Source organism: Lutra lutra, chromosome 9, assembly GCF_902655055.1.
Source record: "Lutra lutra chromosome 9, mLutLut1.2, whole genome shotgun sequence".
In the NCBI taxonomy this organism is placed as follows: Eukaryota; Metazoa; Chordata; class Mammalia; order Carnivora; family Mustelidae; genus Lutra; species Lutra lutra.
This window is the reverse complement of record NC_062286.1, coordinates 70148411-70165606: the sequence shown is the minus strand read 5'-3', so window position 1 is coordinate 70165606 and position 17196 is coordinate 70148411. Positions and strand designations below refer to the sequence as shown.

Sequence of the window (17196 nt, the reverse complement as noted above, 5' to 3'; positions counted from 1 at the left end):
ACAGAGGTCAGTTAGATCAATTTGGGGAGAATAGAATTGTTCTTATGAGTCTCCCCATTCATGAAGATTTATTTAAATCTTTAATTTCTTTCAGCAATTTGTCTAACTTTTCAGTGTAGGTGTCTTGCCCAGTTTTAATTAAATGATTTCTAGGTATTTTATGCTACTTGAAGGAATTTTAACTGATGGAGGTACACATTTTTTGTTTATAAAGTGTGTATTAACTTTACCAAATTCACTTATTAATTATAAATGTTTGTGGATCCTTCTGGAATTTTGAATTAAGTAATAGAAACATCTTGAAAATAATGGTGGTGTCACTTCTTCCTTTTTAATTTTTAACCTTTTAGTTCTCTCTCTTTATTGTGATGGCCAGTACCTCTAGTAAAATGTTGAACAGAATGGTGATAGTGGACATCTTTGCTCTTTGTCCAAGGCAGAAAAAAAATTCAATAATTCTTCCCATTAAGTATGGCATTAGTTTTAGGCCTTTTGCAAATAACACAGATTATGGAAGTTTCTTTCTGTTCTTAGCTGAAAGGGTTTCTGTTTGTTTTTTTTTTTTTTAAAGTAAATGAATGTTAAAATGTTAAAATTTATCAAAGAACTTTATTCCTCTATTAAGATGATTGTGTTTGTTTGTTTGTTTGTTTGTTTTTTATCCTTGCTAATCTACATATGTTAAGCCAACCTTGGATTTTTGGAATAAACCTCATTTGGAAATGGTTTTATCATATTTATATATTATATCTGTAGATTCGTGAGAGATACTGGCTTGTAATCTGTTCCCTTGTAGTTTTCACATGACTTTTGATGCCAGAGTTGTGCTGGGTCCATAAAAGGAGCTGAAAGGTGGTCTCACATTTTTGTTTTTTGGATAAATATGTGTAATATTGATATTATTTCTCCTTTTGCTATTTGGAAGAATTCATCAGTGAAGCCATCTGGAGGGAGGAAATCCTTCCTTTCTTCCATCCTTCTTTTCCTCCCTTCTTGCTTGCCTTTCTGACTTCCTCTCTTTTGGAGAAATTTTTGGAATACAGATTCAGTTACATTAAGACTTACTGAATTATTTAGCTTTCATAATAATTTTTGGCAGTAGAATTAGTCCAATACTGCTACTCTATAATGACCAGGCGGAAACTGTTTCAATTCTTTTTTAAACTAAGGAAATGCTATTAATGTATGTTTATGTGCATATAGATAATATTGAATGATATTTTTTAAATGGTTGCAGTTTTTAACTCTGAATAGGTGATATAGTGACTATTTATTTATTTATTTATTTATTTTTATTTTTTATAAACATATAATATATTTTTATCCCCAGGGGTACAGGTCTGTGAATCGCCAGGTTTACACACTTCACAGCACTCACCATAGCCCATACCCTCCCCAATGTCCATAACCCCACCCCCCTTTCTCCCAACCGCCCTCCCCACAGCAACCCGCAGTTTGTTTTGTGAGATTAAGAGTCACTTATGGTTTGTCTCCCTCCCAATCCCATCTTGTTTCATTTACTCTTCTTCTACCCCCTTAACCCCACATGTTGCATCTCCACTTCCTCATATCAGGGAGATCATATGATAGTTGTCTTTCTCTGATTGACTTATTTCGCTAAGCATGATACCCTCTAGTTCCATCCAAGTCATCGCAAATGGCAAGATTTCATTTCTTTTGATGGCTGCATAGTATTCCATTATGTATATATACCACATCTTCTTTATCCATTCATCTGTTGATGGACATCTAGGTTCTTTCCATAGTTTGGCTATTGTAGACATTGCTGCTATAAACATTCGGGTGCACGTTACCATTCAGATCACTACGTTTGTATCTTTAGGGTAAATACCCAGTAGTGCAATTGCTGGGTCATAGGGTAGTTCTATTTTCAACATTTTGAGGAACCTCCATGCTGTTTTCCAGAGTGGCTGCACCAGATTGCATTCCCAACAAGAGTGTAGGAGGGTTCCCTTTTCTCCGCATCCTCACCAGCATCTGTCATTTCCTGACTTGTTAATTTTAGCCATTCTGACTGGTGTGAGGTGATATCTCATTGTGGTTTTGATTTGTATTTCCCTGATGCCAAGTGATATGGAGCACTGTTTCATGTGTCTGTTGGCCATCTGGATGTCTTCTTTGCAGAAATGTCTATTCATGTCTTCTGCCCATTTCTTGATTGGATTATTTGTTCTTTGGGTGTTGAGTTTGCTAAGTTCTTTATATTTTGGACACTAGCCCTTTATCTGATATGTCGTTTGCAAATATCTTCTCCCATTCTGTCAGTTGTCTTTTGGTTTTGTTAACTGTTTCCTTTGCTGTGCAAAAGCTTTTGATCTTGAGAAAATCCCAATAGTTCATTTTTGCCCTTGCTTCCCTTGCCTTTGGCAATGTTCCTAGGGAGATGTTGCTGTGGCCGAGGTCGAAAAGGTTGCTGCCTGTGTTCTCCTCAAGGATTTTGAGGGATTCCTTTCTCACATTGAGGTCCTTCATCCATTTTGAGTCTATTTTCGTATGTGGTGGAAGGAAATGGTCCAATTTCATTTTCTGCACGTGGCTGTCCAATTTTCCCAACACCATTTATTGAAGAGGCTGTCTTTTTTCCATTGGACATTCTTTCCTGCTTTGTCGAAGATTAGTTGACCATAGAGTTGAGGGTCTATTTCTGGGCTCTCTGTTCTGTTCCATTGATCTATGTGTCTGTTTTTGTGCCAGTACCATGCTGTCTTGATGATGACAGCTTTGTAATAGAGCTTGAAGTCCGGAATTGTGATGCCACCAACTTTGGCTTTCTTTTTCAATATTCCTTTGGCTATTCGAGGTCTTTTCTGGTTCCATATAAATTTTAGGATTATTTGTTCCATTTCTTTGAAAAAAATGGATGGTATTTTGATAGGAATTGCATTAAATGTATAGATTGCTTTAGATAGCATAGACATTTTCACAATATTTATTCTTCAAATCCAGGAGCATGGAACATTTTTCCATTTCTTTGTGTCTTCCTCAATTTCCTTCATGAGTACTTAATAGTTTTCTGAGTATAGATTCTTATCCTCTTTGGTTAGGTTTATTCCTAGGTATCTTATAGTTTTGGGTGCAATTGTAAATGGGATTGACTCCTTAATTTCTCTTTCTTCTGTCTTGCTGTTGATGTAGAGAAATGCAACTGATTTCTGTGCATTGATTTTATGTCCTGACACTTTACTGAATTCCTGTACAAGTTCTAGCAGTTTTGGAGTGGAGTATTTTGGGTTTTCCACAAATAATATCATATCATCTGTGAAGAGTGATAGTTTGACTTCTTTTTTGCTGATTTGGATGCCTTTAATTTCCTTTTGTTGTCTCATTGCTGAGGCTAGGACTTCTAGTATTATGTTGAATAGCAGTGGTGATAATGGACATCCCTGCCGTGTTCCTGACCTAAGCGGAAAAGCTTTCAGTTTTTCTCCATTGAGAATGATATTTGCAGTGGGTTTTTCCATAGATGGCTTTGATAATATTGAGGTATGTGCCCTCTATCCCTACACTTTGAAGAGTTTTGATCAGGAAGGGATGCTGTAACTTGTCCAATGCTTTTTCAGCATCTATGGAGAGTATCATATGGTTCTTGTTCTTTCTTTTATTAATGTGTTGTATCACATTGATTGATTTGCGGATGTTGAACCAACCTTGCAGCCCTGGAATAAATCCCACTTGGTCGTGGTGAATAATCCTTTTAATGTACTGTTGAATCCTATTGGCTAGTATTTTGGTGAGAATTTTTGCATCTGTGTTCATCAAGGATATTGGTCTGTAGTTCTCTTTTTTGATGGTATCCTCATCTGGTTTTGGGTCTGATTTTGTTATTAATTGGTTTATATAGTTGGCTGCTCCCACGTTAGGGGCATAGATATTCAAAATTTTTAGATCTTCTTGTTGGACAGATCCTTTGAGTATGATATAGTGTCCTTCCTCATCTCTTATTATAGTCTTTGGCTTAAAATCTAATTGATCTGCTATAAGGATTGCCACTCCTGCTTTCTTCTGATGTCCATTAGCATGGTAAATTCTTTTCCACCCCCTCACTTTAAACCTGGAGGTGTCTTCGGGTTTAAAATGAGTTTCTTGTAGGCAACATATAGATGGGTTTTGTTTTTTTATCCATTCTGATACCCTGTGTCTTTTGATTGGGGCATTTAGCCCATTAACATTCAGGGTAACTATTGAGAGATATGAATTTAGTGCCATTGTATTGCCTGTAAGGTGACTGTTATTGTATATTTTCTCTGTTCCTTTCTGATCTACTACTTTTAGGCTCTCTCTTTGCTTAGAGGACCCCTTTCAATATTTCCTGTAGGGCTGGTTTGGTGTTTGCAAATTCTTTCAGTTTTTGTTTGTCCTGGAAGCTTTTAATCTCTCCTTCTATTTTCAATGATTGCCTAGCTGGATATAGTATTCTTGGCTGCATGTTTTTCTCATTTAGTGCTCTGAATATATCATGCTAGCTCTTTCTGGCCTGCCAGGTCTCTGTGGATAAGTCTGCTGCCAATCTAATATTTTTACCATTGTACGTTACAGACTTCTTTTCCCGGGCTGCTTTCAGGATTTTCTCTTTGTCACTAAGACTTGTAAATTTTACTATTAGGTGACGGCATGTGGACCTATTCTTATTGATTTTGAGGGGGGTTCTCTGAACCTCCTGGATTTTGATGCTTGTTCCCTTTGCCATATTGGGGAAATTCTCTCCAATAATTCTCTCCAATATACCTTCTGCTCCCCTCTCTCTTTCTTCTTCTTCTGGAATCCCAATTATTCTAATGTTGTTTCATCTTATGGTGTCACTTATCTCTCAAATTCTCCCCTCGTGGTCCAGTACTGTTTGTCCCTCTTTTGCTCAGCTTCTTTATTCTCTGTCATTTGGTCTTCTATATCACTACTTCTTTCTTCGGCCTCATTTATCCTAGCAGAAAGAGCCTCCATTTTTGATTGCACCTCATTAATAGCTTTTTTGATTTCAACTTGGTTAGATTTTAGTTCTTTTATTTCTCCAGAAAGGGCTTTATATCTCCCGAGAGGGTTTCTCTAATATCTTCCATGTCTTTTTCGAGCCGGCTAGAACATTGAGAATTGTCATTCTGATCTCTAGATCTGACATGTTACCAGTGTCTGTATTGATTAGGTCCCTAGCCTTCGGTACTGCCTCTTGTTCTTTTTTTTTGTGGTGAATTTTTCCTCCTTGTCATTTTGTCCAGATAAGAGTATATGAAAAAGCAATTAAAATACCAAAAGGGTGGCAAAGACCCCAGGAAAATATGCTTTAACCAAATCAGAAGAGATCCCAAATCGTGAGGGGGGAGCAAGGGGATAAAAAGAGGTCCAGAAAGAAAAAAAAAAAAAAAGAAACAATTAAAAAAAGAAAATGAATAAAGAAAAAAGAAAAAAATATATATATTAGATAAACTAGTTAAAAAACGTTAAAAAAGAAAAGGGTAAAAGTTAAAAAAAATTAGGAGAAGAAGAGAGAAAAAAAATTAAATTAACTGCAGGACTAAAGAATCATGGGGCGAAAGCCATGAGTTCCATGCTTTGCTTTCTCCTCCTCTGGAATTCAGCTTCTCTCCTTGGTATTGAAACTACACTCCTCGGTAGGCGAACTTGGTCCTGGCTGGATTTCTTGTTGATCTTCTGGGGGAGGGCCTGTTGTAGTGATTCTCAAGTGTCTTTGCCCCAGGTGGAGTTGCACCACCCTTACCAGGGGCCGGGCTGAGTAATCCGCTTGGGTTTGCTTTCGGGAGCTTTTGTTCCCTGAGAGCTTTCCGTAGAGTTCCAGAGGACAGGAATGAATATGGTGGCCTCCGGGTCTCTGGCCCAGAGTAGCCAAGAGCTCGGGGCCCCACTCCTCAGTGCGCCCTCAGAGAACAGCGACCATTACTCCTGTCTGTCTGACCTCCGGCCGCGCTCTGAGCTCACCGAGCCTGCGACCGGTTCAAGGTAACCCCAAGCTGTGAGCTCACTCCTCGGCTCTGTCTCTGTAGCCGGCTTCCCCATTCTAATACCTGTGAGCTCTGCGATACTCAGCCACCCCTGATCCTTCTGTGACCCTGTGGGACCTGAGGCCACGCTCACCCCGCGTGGGCTTCACCCCGGTTTAGCTTCTGGAGTGATGTCCCTCAGCGGAACAGACTTTTAAAAGTCCCGATTTTGTGCTCCGTTGCTCCGCCGCTTGCCGGGAGCCGGCCCCTCCTGCCGCGGTCTATCTTCCCGTCGCTTTGGATTCACTTCTCCGCCAGTCCTACCTTTCAGAAAGTGGTTGATTTTCTGTTTTTGAATTGCTGTTCTTCTTCTCTTTGATCTCCCGTTGGATTTGTAGGTGTTTGCAATCTTTAGATAATCTCTAGCTGATCTCCCGCTACCTGAAGTAGTCTCAGCCTGCTACTTCTCCGCCATCTTCTCAGAGGATCGTGACTATTTACTTTTGTCCATATATTCTTATGTATTATCTGATTTAATTTTCAAAAAAGCACATATATAATTTTCATACAGAAATGCAATTTATTTAAAATTTAATTTTAAATTTATTTTTAAAATAAATTAAATTTATTTAAAAAGTATTTATTTTTTTAAAAATGTTTCAATAATAAAAAGGTAGAAATATTTATGTTACATTTACTCAGGTACTTGAGTTAGAGTACTATTTTAATAAAAAACATAGCAGAGGCAATAAGAATAGGACGTAATATGAATAGAGTTGAAAATGTTTTCTTAGTTTTCATTACTGTGACAATCAATGTAAGCCTCTTGGAAAAAGAAATTGTTTGAACCCTAAGTATCAGCATGCTACAACTATGTCAACAATTCCTATGATATTTATTACTTTAATAATCTGAATCATCATCATTATAATCCCTCAGTTCATGTGTAGAGATGTTAAATTTTGATATAGAATACATTTTTCTATTTTTTTCCATATGAGCTTAGAGGCAGAATTTAACGAACAGATCAATAAGAACTTTCCGTGAGAATAAACAGAATCAGAAAATAAAATCCCTTTTCTCTAGTTAGCCAGAAATGGAGATAATACCTTAGTTACTCTCAAGCATGAATACCTAACAGAAGCAACTATTTAGTCCTTTAAAATATGAAATATATTCATTAAAACTCTAACTCGGCAAATGTAGAGGAGGCTCCTAGAACCCATGGTTCTCAAAACCCTCATAATTCTGATGTCTAATCAAATATGAAAACTATTATTATTTCATTTATTATTTTTGTTCTCAAATACCTACAAAAATATAGACAAATCTATGTATTTAATGTTGTTAGAGCAGTGTTTCTCCACTTTGGCACTATTTATACGGATATTGAGGATGAATAATTCTTTGTTGTAAACGACTTTCCTGCATACGGTAGGTTGTTTAGCAGCATTTCTGGCCTCTAGTCACTAAATTCCAGTAGCACACTCCAGTCCAGTCCTTTGGCAACCAACAATATTTTCAGATATTACCAAATTGCCCCCATTGAGAACACTGCCTTAAAACAACAGCCCTACCTGGTGCATGTGTGGCTCAGTGGGTTAAGCCTCTGCCTTCAGCTCAGGTCATGATCTCAGGGTCCTGGGATCGAGCCCCACATCGGGCTCTCTGCTCAGTGGGAAGCCTGCTTCCCCCTCTCTCTCTGCCTGCCTCTCTGCCTACTTGTTATCTTTCTCTCTGTCAAATAAGTAAATAAAATCTTTTTTAAAAAATTCAAACAAACAACTGCCCTACCTAAGAAATAAAGAGAGAAGTTATACAATCAGTGACAATGGATAATTCCCAGGTAACTAAGAAAAAAATAAAACTCCAGAGGTGAACATTTAATGTATACAAGGTGCATAGCTTCTTTAAGTCAGCAGGTCTGCCTCCCATTCTGGATAGTTTGCATCCCAAACAGCTACCAGTGTTCACCATGTTCAAGATCCAGAAGCCAACATCCTGACCCTTTTTATATTAACCTTTTTTTGTTTGTTTGTTTCTATACTCCAGATCTTTTTGCTTTGTTTATACCTATATACACTTTTGAAAATCTCATATGACCTGGGAAACCCTTTCCTTATATGCAGTTTTTTAGTTCTTTTTTAAAAATTGATTTATTGGGGCACCTGGGTGTCTCAGTGGGTTAAAGCCTCTGCCTTTGGCTCAGGTCATGATCCCAGGGTCCTGGGATCAAGCCCCGCATCAGGCTTTCTGCTCAGCAGGGAACCTGCTTCTTCCTCTTTCTCTGCCTGCCTCTCTGCCTACTTGTGATCTCTGTCTGTCAAATGAATAAATAAAATCTTTAATAAATAAATTAATAAATAAATAAAAATTGATTTATTTATTTTATATATTGAGAACATGTGCATTCACACACACACACACACACACACACACACACACACACACACACACGTGAGTGGGGGAGGGGCAGAGGAAGAGAATCTCAAGCAGACTCCCCACTGAGCATGGAGCCCAACACGGGGCTTAGTTCCGGGACCCATGAGGTTATGACCTGAGCCAAAAGCAAGAGTTGCACACTCAATAGACAGAGCCACCCAGGCACCCCATATTTTTTATTTCTGCTGTCAGGTTCCCTTTGTTGACCAATATTTGAATTCATCTCCATAACTGTGCACCTTTCAGTTGCTCAAGCTGAACACAGTGCTTATCCAGACCCGAAGTACCCTGCATATTTAGCCCAGGTTCTTGCAACTGGTCTTGTTCCTTTGTTAACGTTTGTTAAGTAGATTCCTGGGGTGTCAGGTGGTGAACCAGTGAAGAGTATTTTAACAAAAGGTCACAAAGGAACAAAAGTAGAGAAGTTTTTTGCTTCCAGGTACATTGGAGAGGCCACACACAGAGCCAGAGAACAACAGGACCTGGAACACATGCCTTTCTTAAGGGGCATGGGTGGAATACTTTGAAGCTCTTGGGACAAGCCCCACCTGGCCAGTTTAAACCCAAAAGAGCAGAGTTTTGGTAAGCTCCAGGGTACACAGAAGGAGCACAGAGGCAGGGATAAACGCTAGCCCAAGGGCAGTTGGGGGAGTTGTATCAGACCTTACCTTTATTTGCAAGTCTGCTTGCTATTATCTAAGGCGTATGTTCACAGGAGGGACCAGCGTCAGTTCAAGACTCCTGTAGGCCACTTGGCCATACAATATATGCCATGCCAGCAATATGGAATAGTTTAGCCAAACTTTTAACACCTGGTGACTTTGAAGGCTCATCTGAGCCCCAAGCATGTTTCCTAATCACCTTGTATATGGACAGGAATCACAATCTATTCCTTTCACAAGAAGGAATAGTGTAGCAGGTCATCTCTAGGACTGCAACTAGGGAAGCTTCTAGAGTGGAAAATCCTTCTATGACTTGCAAGCATAATTTAGGGAAATTCTTAGAATGTAATATATCATTCACTATTTTTATTTGGAACCTTAAAATTGAGTCTGGGTAAACTGGTAGATAATATGCTGATTTATTGGTTAAGATAATAATAGCAACTACAAATGCCTTTATTTGAAGTGGTTGTATGCCTTAGGTAGGGTACACTTAAATCCAGTCTTTTCTGTGGAGTCCAATGTGTAGTGGTCACATAAATCCAATGACTCAAGGCACACTCTAGTGAATGATGGGGAAGGTGCAGGGGACATATGTCCATTTTTATTGAGGGATGCTTCTGTGCAGACACTGAATGGCTAACAGCATAAGAGAAGGTTTAATAATGTTTCCTTCCAAGGTTAATAATCAGCAAGTTATGTAGAACACTTAGCCTGGCAACACTAAAAAATGCTGATGAGACCAGAAGGGCCATCTGCCTTGTGCAAACTAAACCTGGAAAGATACTATTAATCCTGATCCTGCTTATCATGTATCATTCACACACGCATCCATGCCAGTTTGAGACAGAGTGTTTCACAGCTACCATTACCCATGAAAGCCACAGAGTTTCCTGACAAGAATTGGGAGAAGATTTCAAAACTCATTGTAGTTTATTTTTTTTTCCCTCAAAAATACTGTAGTGGCTAAATTTTTGAAATTGGCTTTATTTGAAAGTCTCATTTAAAAAATAGCATTGTGCAGAGGCGCCTGAGTGACTTAGGCTCTTAAGCGTCTGACTCTTGGTTTGGCTTCAGTTCATGATCTCAGGGTCATGAGAGTGAGTCCTGCGTTGGGCTCTGCACTGAATGGAGAGTCTGCTTGGATTCTCTCCTCTCCCTTTGCCCCTCCACCCTGCTTGCATGCTCTCTCTCTTTCTCTCTCTCTCTCTTTAAATAAATAGAACTTTTTTTCTTTTTTTTAAAGTAGCAATTTGTACACTTTATTGTTCTGGAAATTGTCTGCCAGGGCAGGAAAGTAATCTGGAGTGATTGTTTCTAGGACTTCAGTGAGCTCAGAACAGACTTTGCTTGGTGTTTCAGCAACACCAGCTGACACCAAAGGTTGTTCTTTTGGAACTAGCTCTGCAAAAAAACCCGTGAGCATGAAAGCATGTAGGGAGGTGCAGTGATACCTGCTGCATACATAATGTAAAGGAAACTGAGTGAGGGATATGTTGACTCTAATTGGGATGTTTTCAGCCATTTACCTTAGAGCAGTCACTATGACTCAGAAGCAATGGTCATTTGAGAGGCCAGCCTTCCCTGAAGGAATATTCATAACTATATCTATACTAGGAAGACAGTTACTTCCTTAGTGATTTAGGACACTGAATACAGAAGTGCCTTATGCTAGAAAGATTTATAGTGTGGATGCTTAGCCACATATCATAGTAATTAATCAGTCCTGATATTTGATATGCTAATCTTATATTTTTAAGAAATTGAAACATACCCATCATTCCAGAACTATAAGAGAGTAAGGAATTATTAAGCTTGGTACTAATTTATGCAAAACGCACTGTATGAATGGAAGGTTAATAATATAACTCCACAACTGCAAACAGATGAAAAGAAAGAACTGATTATATGGGAAAGGATTTTATTTCTGAAATAGGAGAAAGTTGGTGGGAATACATGTCTTACTAATATGCTATTGGCCAAGTTGAGCGATGAGATAATTGTTTGCAAATGATCTGGAAATTTTAGAAAGAAACTGACTAGTGTTCCAAACCTGGGACATATCACAGGACCCTCCTCCTTAAATGTCAAGGACACTTCCTATGTGTATACTTCATTAGCCTGTGCCTCAATGGATTAGTGTATCTGAATTTGAAGTATCACAGCCAATACCATTGCTTCTCATGTTACACGTTACAAATTAGACTTTGGATAAGAGTGGAATGTACAATGTACTAATAATTTGATCTGTTGATTATGAGGATTTTATAGGAAACATAAAAACTTACATTAATATCTGAAAGAAGTTGTTGAGATCAAAATGCATTTTATATAAATCCTAATGTAGTAGGTGGTTAAAGTAAAACACAAGATTTATGACTTAGCCACTATATAAAACATATTTCAACTCTATCAGAAGTACCCTAAAAATGCATCAAAGTGTGGCAGTATGAGAAATGATCTGCTGCATAACTGCATGGGTCCTTAATAGTATCATAGATAATAATGGAAGAATATATGCTTTTATAAGGAAAAATGTACACTTAAAAATCTAGACAGTTTTCATAATATAGCAGAATACATTTGCTAATATGATGTATTTATAAGGAAGAAATTAGTTTTCAACAAACCACAGATGAACCCTGAGATAAATGGTCCTGGTTTTCATCATTTGGCTGGAAAGCAGGCATGTGCCTACTTATTATCATAATAATATTGTGTGTGTGAGCATATGTTTGGGAAAAAATGTATTAAAGTGTTAACTAGTGGATCTTTTTATTAGTTTAAGGAGACCATTACTTCAGTCTGTTTAGGAGCCAGGGTTAACCACTTCCAGCCCTGCCAAAGAGCAATTATGGAAGACTGTAATTAGTCTTGCTGTTTGACACAATTTCTGGAAAGACTCTATAGTGTCTGTAATGCAAACATTGGCAGATGTCTAGGCCATTTGGTAGAGTTAAAACTATTGGGAACTCTGATATTAGGTCCAAATGACATGGTAGTTAGAATGGAAGTTTATTGATTGAGATGTTACTGACACAATTTCTGAATTTGCCAAGGGCAAGGATACTCAGGGCTCTTCTGTACAAACCAGATTCACATGATCCATATGAGTTACTTAAGGCTGTGAGCTTGGAATACCCTTGGCAGGAGACAAAGAGGTTAGTGGGGACCCATTCCCATCTAGGCTCTTACAAATGTGCAGAAGAAATAGAAAGTAGCTTATTATTTTATATTAAAAATGAATTATTTAGGCAGGCTGGAAGATTTCACCTACATTCTCAGTATTCAATATACATTCACCAGAGTTTTGACCACAGTCTAAGTGCATATGGAAAATGTGCTCTCACTTACCAAAAATTATCTAATTTTGTTCAATTTGTTATCCACAATTAACAAAATGATTTTTTTATGGTCTATACATTACATTGCCTTTACACTGTGACTTCTATGGGTATCTTTTTAAAGAGAGTCCAGAAATTTGAATAAGTTTAATTTGTTTGACCAAAGGGTTGGAAAGAGGAGACCTCAGGAAAGAATTAGAAGGTAAAGTGTGAAAACACCTGGATGTTGTGTAGCCTGAGAAACAAGAGCAAGGAACATAAGTTCTTTATAAATGAGAAATAAAGGGAAATACTAGAGGCCATGATTAGTATCCCAGTGAATATATTAGGCTCTTCTAGTCTTACTGATCATGTTCTTTTAAATGGACCCAGGGGGACCGAGGTATCCATCATGTTTATTGTTGTTTTGGATACTTATGTTACCCTCTATCACATCCTCTCTACCTAACCTTTATTCTGGCCATTGATGAGACAAATAGATTCATGCAGATGTAAACTAATGACACTTTGCATCACCACAATCATGCTTTCTTGTTTTCTTGTCCTGGGCTTTTATAACTTTGTGTCAAGCAAACTTTATGAACCCACTTTGCACTTACACATGCTTTACTAATAGCTCATGGCAGTGAACATCTTAAGGAGACAACCTCTATATGATAGGAGATAAGAGATTATGATAAGTACTTCCTTTTTTGTTTTTTTGTGGTCAATTGTGAAATTCTATATATAAATCTCCCTGGAAAGTTCCAGTTGCATTGAGTACCATTTTCCACAGAGGAGAGCTAATTTACAACTCATCTTTCTGTTGGCTTTCCATCTCCTCTATTTTATTCTGTGTCATAAGAATATATCCCAAAATAAACTCCCATACACAAAATCTTGCCTCTGCTTAATCCAGATGAATACAGCTACTCTACTCTGTCCAGGAAATCTTAAGACTTATAAATGCTAAAATAAGCAAACCAACAAGCAAGCAAAAACCCTGCATATATAGAATTTTTTATATGGTGAGAAGGCAGGCAATAAACAAATGAAATGTATATTATCTTATACATACGTGATGTATAAGATAATAAAAATAAATCAGTGTAAGGTACAGAGAATGTTAGTATTAAAGCAAATTTTTAAAAAAAGTTTTAAGATATAATTCACATACCATATCATTCACACTTTTAAAGAGCACAGTTCAATTCTTTTGGTGTATTTATAGTGTTGTACAGTCATTGTCATAGTCTAATTTTGATGTATTTTAATCCCCCTTAAAAGAAAGCTTATGCCCATTAGCTGTCACTTTCCCATTGCCTCTTAGCTTCTTAGCTTTAAGCAATCAATAGTATTATTTCTTCTTCTGTCCTAGACACTTTGTCTACTCTGGACCCTTCATGTAAATGGAATCATACAATACGTGATCTTTTGTACAAAGTTCTTTCATTTAGCATACTGCTTTCAGTACCAGCCATGTTATTGCACATAGTAGTTTTTTTTTTTATTTGGCAAATAAAATTCCTATGTTTGGGTATATCATATACTTAACGATTCATCAGCAGATAGACATTTTGATTCCTTCAGCTTTTTGGCTATTATAAATAAAACTGCTAGGAACATCCATGTGTAAACTTTGTATAGATATATATTTCTATTTCTCTTAGATACCTAGTTTAAAAACAAATCACACCATGATTGGATTCAACAGGCAAGGGAGACTTTTGCAAGACTACTGCACAAGAGGAAATAGATTCAACTCAGGTCTGCCGAAACAAAAGACAAGAGGATTTTTACATGTTGGAGTGAGCTAATGGAGGTTGGTCAACATGGTTAGGCCTTTTGTGCTTGATAATTGTCCTTTATGAAAGTAAGATTCCTTCTATCCCCCAACGACTGGGACATAGGAACACTATCTCCTTAGTGGTTACATTTCAAAAGTGGGTCCCAGGTCCTTGAGAGAGATATTGCTGCGTTCTAAAACTGGCAAGAAGCTGGTAGAAGATTTACATCTCAAAGGGGCAAAGAAAAAATTTTTCATTTACAATTTTCTAAAGTAAGTCTCTAAGAAATGTGAGTTTAATGACCCATAGTAAGGAAGAAACCTGTCTAAAGCTGACAAAGTTTAGTTAAAGCTGAGGGGAACTTTAAGGCTGCCTAGGTTATAAATCTGGGAGTGGCATTGCTGTGTCATATGCTAACTCTAGGTTTTACTTTTTGTTGAAGAGCCAGACTGTTTTCTTAAGCAGCTGCACCATTTTACATTCCAATGAAAAGTGAGTAGGAGATACACTTTCTTCACATCTTAACCCATAGTTGTAATTTCCTGTGCTCTGATGATGATGATGAAGTCATCCTGTCCATGTGAAGTGGTATCTTATTGTGGTTTTGTTTTGGGTTTCCCTAAAGACTGATAATATTTAGTTTTCATATGCTTCTTGTCCATTTGTAAGTCTTCTTTCAAAAAATACAGATTCAGATCCTTTGCATATTTCTAAATTACATTATTTCAAAAATTTCACTCTCCTTTTCAAAACATTTTCTCTTTTTATTTTTGATTTGTATGTGTTCACATTTTTAATCCTATTAACTTACATATTCTGGGGAATGCAGGTGACAGGTGAAAATAATAAATCCTCTCAGATCTCCTTTTTGTTTGGCCCCATGTTAATACTAGAAAGGGTGAAATAGAATTGCAAAGAATTATGCTTTCCATATCAAAATAGTGGTACAAAGTTCCGCACTGTAATTACATCAGATGAACTGATATTTTACTAAAGCACTTATATTTTACTAAAATGTAAAACAAACTGAGGGTTTCAGAGGGGAGAGGGTGAGGGAATGGGTTAGCCTGGTGGTGGGTATTAAGGAGGGCATGTATTGCAATGAGCACTGGGTGTTATACACAACAATGAATCATGGAACACTACATCAAAAAAACTAATGAAGTACTATATGGTGACTAATATAACATAATACAAAAAAAGTAATACTTATTTTTATTTTTTTTTAAGATTTTATTTATTTCTTTGACACAGAGAGAGATCACAAGTAGGCAGAAAGGCAGGCAGAGAGAGAGGGAGAAGCAGGCTCCCTGCTGAGCAGAGAGCCTGATGTGGGGCTCGATCCCAGGACCCCAAGATCATGACCTGAGCTGAAGGCAGAGGCTTAAACCACTGAGCCACCCAAGCGCCCCACTTATTTTTAAATGAAAAATGGTGGTGGAAGTATTTGCAGTCCTATTTTGGGACTCAGGATTTTTTTTCCTTCACCTTTACCCCAGCTCTCTTTAGTTATCCCTAGTTGTTAACATACTACACTGGACCTAGAGCCCAGTCATAACTAGCCCTTTTGAAATGACGTATATTGACCCAGCTTTGCATTGATCACTGACTCTGAGATTGCTCTAGTCTCTACAAAGGAAACTAGGTGCAGTCTTCACTCTGCCTGCATGGCTCCCAAGACCAGTATCCTGATCTCCTGCTTATCCAGACTGGTGGATAGGAAGTTGAACACAAAACAAATGTGTGTTAGATGGAAGCACTGAGGAAAACACAGGCACATAATTGTAGAATAGTATATAGTATTAAAATAATAAAGTAGTTTGTTGGTCTTAACTTGGTTTCTTTTACATGTGGGCATTTTCATTATCAGCTTTCAAGATCTCAGTAGCCCACAAACATCATCAGAAAACACCATGCATTGCATAAGTAGTGTCCACATTTTGAATTAATAGAAATGTAAGTGATTCTTGTTTTTAATAGCTTTTTTCCTACCTCCCATGTGAATTTACAATTTCCTCTGGGTTAAGTGCTGTGAAAAATAAGAATTTAACTTCAGATAAGTTTCCACAGCCTCACTAATACTATTTTGAAATGTTGGAGAGATAATCCCCAGGATTTTTTTTGCTTCTATGCTGGAAATATTAGGGGAAGATTTAATGAATAGTGTCCCAGCAGAGATATCCCACTCAGGGAAAGTTACAGAGATAAGTAAGCACAAGGAAATGCTTCGTAGATGATTTATGGGATAAAATGAAGCTGACTAATGGAATCTTTTATGTGGTAGGACCCAAAAAGAAGAGAAGTTGCTTGCTCTAAAATACAAGATACAATAATACAGCAACCTCTTTTTATGATAACAAGTAATCACAAAAATCTACTCCTAGCTAATGCTTAACATGAAAAAAAAAGAGGAAAAATTGAAATATTTATAGGACTGGTTAGCTGAATGTGTTAAGATGTAGTATTAAGCTGGCCTAGACCATATAATTTAACTTCTATAAATAACTATCAAAATTATCAGTTTATGCCATTTCATTATAAAAATGAGAAACGACGGGGTGCCTGGGTGGCTCAGTGGGTTAAGCCACTGCCTTCGGCTCAGGTCATGATCCCAGGTCCTGGGTTCGAACCCCGCATCGGGCTTTCTGCTCAGCAGGGAGCCTGCTTCCTCCTCTCTCTCTGCCTGCCTCTCTGCCTACTTGTGATTTCTCTCTGTCAAATAAATAAATAAAATCTTTAAAAAAAAAATGAGAAACGTGAGGTTTAAAAGGTCAAGTAAATTTTCCAAGAAGGAATTTAAGATTAGTGCCCTCCTACATATGAATTATGTTATTTTCTCTATTTCTTCCTATATGAGATTTTTTTCCCCTGCCCTTTTCTTCAGCACACAGATTTCCATGGCTCATATTTTTTGCATCATCTGTATGATAAATACTATATTTCATGCAATTCATCTATTGTTTAAAACAGTAAATATTTCAAAATAAGCATTAGTATTTCATACCTATTTTATAGTCAAAGAATTATGCAG

At 37.4% G+C, this 17196-nt stretch overlaps 2 long non-coding RNA genes across 2 annotated transcripts in view; one reads left to right on the top strand and one right to left on the bottom strand.

Annotated features, from left to right (window-relative positions):
• Positions 1 to 14192, bottom strand: part of LOC125109716 (uncharacterized) — a 74987-nt gene extending 60795 nt beyond the window's left edge. The window contains exon 1 of the long non-coding RNA XR_007130350.1: positions 14091 to 14192. This is a non-coding gene — a long non-coding RNA (uncharacterized LOC125109716). The remainder of the gene's footprint in view (positions 1 to 14090) is intronic.
• LOC125109715 (uncharacterized) overlaps positions 1 to 17196 on the top strand; it is a 265291-nt gene that overhangs the window by 96183 nt on the left and 151912 nt on the right. The gene's annotated exons all lie outside the window — the stretch shown is intronic.